The sequence below is a fragment of the Marmota monax genome, unplaced genomic scaffold, assembly GCF_021218885.2.
Source record: "Marmota monax isolate L192 unplaced genomic scaffold, Marmota_monax_Labrador192_F-V1.1 WCK01_AAM20220418_F8-fsc00074, whole genome shotgun sequence".
In the NCBI taxonomy this organism is placed as follows: domain Eukaryota; kingdom Metazoa; phylum Chordata; class Mammalia; order Rodentia; family Sciuridae; genus Marmota; species Marmota monax.
In genome coordinates, this window is record NW_026694232.1 from 3,906,671 (window position 1) to 3,912,000 (window position 5,330).

Consider the following 5,330-nt stretch of genomic DNA (forward strand, 5'->3'; position numbering starts at 1 on the left):
AGAATTTATCTAACAAAAATGAAAACTTATGTTCACATTCCTATACACCAAAGTTGTAGCAGCTTTATTTTTAAAAAAATATTTATCTATTTACTTTAGTTTTAGGTAGACACAATATCTTCATTTTATTTTTATGTGGTGCTGAGGATCGAACCCAGTGCCTCACGCATGCTAGCGAGTGCTCTACCTCTGAGCCACAACCGCAGCTGTAGCAGCTTTATTTATAACAATGAAAAACAAGCTGGGCACAGTGACCCACAGCTGAATCCCAGCTGCTTGGGAGGCCCAGGCTGGAGGACTGCAAGTTCAAAGCCAGCATTAGCAACTTAGTAAGGCCCTAACTAACTTAGTGAGACCCTGACTCAAAAAGAAAAACAAAAATTTAAAGAAAAAATAAAAGGGACAGGGGGGCTGGGGATGTAGCTCAGTGGTTAAGCACCCTTGGGTCCAATCTCTGGTACAAATAAAACAACAAAAACACTGTGGAAAAACTGGATAAATGAACAATCCTTCCATTGGTGAATGTATAAATAATGTGTAGGGCATCCATACCATACTACACAACAATAAGAAGAAATAAACTACTGATAGGAGCAACACGTGGATGAATCTCAAATGCATTGTACTAAATGAATGAGGCAAAGACTCCATTTATATATGATTCTGGAAAAAGAAAAACCAGAAGGACGTACGGAGAGAAACTGACAACAGAAGATGAAAGGATTTTCTGGTCTAACCTTGATCCTGGTGGAGAGTGCAGGACAGTATCCACTTGTCAAAATCCTTAACCATAGATGAAAAAAGGTTAATTTTACTGTGTGTAAACTATTCTTCAAGAAAAGACTTTTTAAAAAAAATTCTACCATTGCTCCCAGCTTTTTACTGCATCTAAACTGAATTCCACTCTTGACTTTCTGGACCTTTTTAATCCTGACTACCAGGGGGTCAACTTCACTGCCCATGCCACCTTGGGCTTCAATTAGAGCCATATCCTCATCATTCCCTTAACATCCTACTTTTGGGATTCTGTGCCTTTTAGCACTGGTGTGTCGCTCACAAGCCATGCCCTCCTGTCCTCTGCCTCTCTACAATCACACCTAGGACCGAGAGTGCGGCCTCGCCACACTCTCAGCTCCTTTCACTCGGCTGCACCACTCAGGACCAACCCTGTTCACAGTGTTCCTGGGTGTCTTTGGTGTTATTGTGATTGCAGGTTGCTCATCAACACAAGTGCACCATGCACTTACTCACCTCTCTACCCATCGCTCAAATAACCCGCAGCCTAGCACACCTAACGCACAGTAGGCTCTGGAAGCAATGCACCCAGGAGGGAGCAGGACCAGCGAGCTCCAGCGGGAGGAGAGATCTGAGCTGCAGCTGAAGAGGTGGGTGTGGAAGGACTAATGAGGCTCCATCAGGGCCAAGGGCAGCAGAGAAAGCACAGAAAGTGGTGGGTGGCAGAGGTGCAAGATGCCTCTGCATCCTGTCCCTTGTAGGGGTGCCTGACGGTGCTCACCGCTACAGCCTGGATCAGCAGCCCCAAGATGAGTGGCAGCAGGGTGCGGGTGGCCAGTACAGCCATTATGAAGCTGAGTGCCTGCTAAGTCAAGCCTGGGGACTCTGTCCTCCCTTGCCTCGCCCCCATAAGGCCCGGCCCATCTACTCTTCCTCCCTTCACTGGGTAGTTAGTCCAGTACACCAAACAGGAAACCTCACTCCACTGCACTGTCCTCCTGTCCATTTCTACCTTCATTACCCCTCTCTGTGGCCCAGCTAGATTATCAACTCTACAGTGTAGCCTACCTCACCTAGCTCCCTGAGCCCGGTCACCTTCCACATGTCCTTGACAGATCCTCCCAAGGGGCTTTCCCCCCTAGCATTGCCCACATCAGTTCTGCCCTCAGTTACCCCACCGCTTGGCTCTCCCTTCCTACCTTCCCACAACCGCTGCTGTTCCTAGTGTGGACCCTTGGGACTGTGTGATATGCCATGGCTGTGTCCAAAGAGAACGATCATTTCTCTGGTACACACAAGGAAGATGACACATGTCACCAGCAGGGTACCCAGGTACAGGCAAAGGGACCCAAGCAGCAGCAGGAACAGCCTGATGATACTGTGCCCCATGCAGTTGTTCACCCACCTACAGTGGTGGTCAGACTCCTATGGGGAGAGGAGGCAGGCCTCGAGGTTCTATCTAGCCTGGCCTCCACCACCTCCAAATGATCAGGCCTCCCCCAAAGCGATCCTATAGGCTGCCTGCTCTTGGCCGTACACATGAACTCCCATCTCAGGGAGAACCTGGCATTTCCATTGTTAGAACACAGTTAGGACTCCATGGCTCATCAGGTCACAGGTCATGAGTGAGGTCTTCAGAAGACTAGACCTGCCTGGTGTCACTTGAGCAGGATACACAATAACTCTGGGCCTCTGTTTACTCTGGATAAGGACGTAAAGAACACCCTTGCCCAGCCAGGCTTCTGCACTTGGAGATCCGTGCAGGGTGTGCACATGAGAGAGCACTCAGAACCCAGGAAATGCTCCAACTTGGACGCCCAGATGAAGACAGGAAAGGATCCCCAGAACAGAGCAGCTGGCCTAAGGGTTTGGGGATCTAGTATCAGCAAACCAAGTGATGGGACAGATGCTGCCTTTCCTTCCCCTGACTCTATCAGGCTCAGCGGAATGTGATGCCCTTAGCATGTCAGCACCTGTGCACAAAAGACCAGCCTCTCATCACAGGTGCAGACACAGAGGTGATAAGAGATGTAAGTGACCAAGAGTGGCTGGGAGCTACTTTAAGCAATCTGGGAAGATGGTCTCTTACCCACCCCTGGCCCTCTTATGCTGTGAGGTTCCTGGTCCTGACCAGGTGCCCAGTGATAGGATGGTGAGGGGACAGGGAGGAGGAGTACTCACCTCCACACAGATGTTACAATATTCACAGTGGAAGGTCCTGGGTGGGCAGTGGAAGGATCAATGTGGGCACCAGGGCATCTGAAATGCCCTTTGATACATCCATGTGACACATGTCACCTCAGGATCCTGCTCCAAGGATCCTGGCATGGGAAGAGGTTTGGGCAGTGGCAGGAGGCCCCTCCATCATGCATCTGCTTGGGCAGCCCCATAGCATTACTGGGCAACAAGAAGGCTTGGGCTGAGGTGGGCAGGGGAATCCTGGTCTCTATTGAGCAAGCTGACCACTCAGATGGGCTGGTAGTCAAAGAGAAGGGAGTTCCCAGCCACAAGAGCTCCCCACTGGGCTTCCTGCTTTGGAATAACAATAAGTGCTTGAAGTTCTGTGTGAAATGGGAAGGAGGAAGAGTGAACTGCTTGGTTTGGAAGAGCCTGCTGGCCTTTCTGGCCAGCCTGCTCAGTCCTCCCTTCTAAAGCACTGGAAACCCTCCAGGATTCTGTTTCTTTTCATGTCAGGGGCTTGTGAAATGAAGTGCCAGGGCCTAAGTGATGATGACATGGGGAGAAGGGATCCTGAGCCATAGGTGGGGTCAGCACTTTAGAAATCACTCCTGTAGGCCTCAGCCCTTCGGGTGCCACCTTCTTTTCCCAGGGGTCCAAGGCTTACCTTGATGGAAGATGCCGGTGTCAGAGAAGTTCAGAGACACCAGGCTGCTGAAGGTGACCAGAAAGAGGAGGCCAGTAACCAGGGCAAAGCCCCACTCCCCGTTCAGGGCAAGCCACCTACATCTGAAACCAGAGCCAAACTCAGTTCTAGTCTGGGGAAACCCAGAGCTCCCCATGAGGCCTGGCTCACCTGAGGTCAGATTCACAGACCTTAAGGACTGATCTAAATATCCAGGCTAGAGACAGACCACAGAGACTCCACCAAATGTCACCAGCATTACCAGCCTCCCACAGTTCCCTAAATGTATTAGGCACTCAAGATCTCTGTGCTTCTAACTATAGATCCTTATCCCCGCTCCTGACCCTGTCCACTTCCCTGCTTCTGTATTATTTCCTTTCTATGTCTTTGTAAGCAACTTCACAGCTTGCATGGAGACTCACGGGAAGGCAAAAAACACGCCACTGACATTCAACAGCAGCACCACGTTGAACGTGGCAGGAAGACGGGTATGAACCAAGCATATCCAACTGGATGTTGGGTTGGAGACTTCAAATCATTGGAGAACTCCATGGCTAGGCCTCCTCTTCCCAGGGAAATGAAGCCACCAGTGACTTCTTCTGGGTTGCCACCCAGAGTGCTGTGACAACGGCAGGGAGGGAAAGAAGTACCAAGAGTGAATTCACAGAGATTCCGGAATGGGGGCTCTGGCTGCTTCCAATGACTTCTGAGAGCAACCTTTCCACCCCCACCCCATACACGTGTTGTGGACTGAGACATCCTGCTCTCATGATGTTGGCTTTATTGGAGCTTGTGATGATGTGGTGTGGTTTGTCCCCCAAAGGTTCATAGGCTGAAGGTTTGGTCCTTGGTGTGGCAGTGTTGAGGTGGCAGAACCTGCAAGAAGAGGGGCCTAGTGGGAGGTAATTCGGCCACTGGGGATGAGGCCCTTGGAAGGGAGTAATGGACTTCTCATGGGCCCCCATTAGTTCCAGTGAGAGGGGGTTGTTATAAAAAGAACAAGACCTGTCCCTCCCCAGTTTTCTGGCCATGCAGTCTCTACCCTTGCCTGTCCTCCCGCCATGATGACATTCAACATATTGTGATGACACTCTTCAAAGGTTAGCTGCAGAGGCTGCCAAATTGTGGATTCTGAGCTAAATAAACATCATCTCATTTCACATTACCCATTTTGGAGTATTTTGTTGGAGCAACAGGAAGCAGGCTAATACAGGTTCTCTGGGGAGATGGCATGGGGAGAAGTTTGGTGATTCTTATGCCCCTTTCAGGCCCAGTGCTACTTGAAGCAGACAGAGCTCATTGCTCATCCTATTTCCACTTCTTCCTTTTTGTTGTAACAAAATTCCAGTTTGGGGAAGGATGGAGCAATCTACCAACTAAATATCTTCCCAGTTTCCCTCATTTCCAGGTGGGCTTTATGACACAATTCTGGTTAAAAGATATGTGCAAATGTCTATGTCGAGGTTTTCTAAAAATGCTTTTGCATTTTCAGTAAAAGATGACGCAGTTGGCAGAGCTCTGCCCTTCTTCTTTCTGTCTTGAAGCTAGACCTGTTGGCTGGGGTGCCACTTGTCACCCTCGGGGCAACAAATCATGCTACCTAGACATAACTTGTGGCATTAAGTTCCTGTCCTATCCCTCAACTACCTCCCCTTTAGCTGCATGTTATGAAAACACAACTGGGTTACTCTTATACTGACATGTGTCATTTTATTGGCCACTGAGTACCCAG

General features: G+C 49.5%; 1 pseudogene; it reads right to left on the reverse strand.

Annotated features, from left to right (window-relative positions):
* Positions 1-1,956: 1,956 nt before the first annotated feature.
* LOC124108405 (palmitoyltransferase ZDHHC19-like) lies at positions 1,957-4,150 on the reverse strand (annotated as a pseudogene).
* Between the last annotated feature and the right edge of the window lie 1,180 nt (positions 4,151-5,330).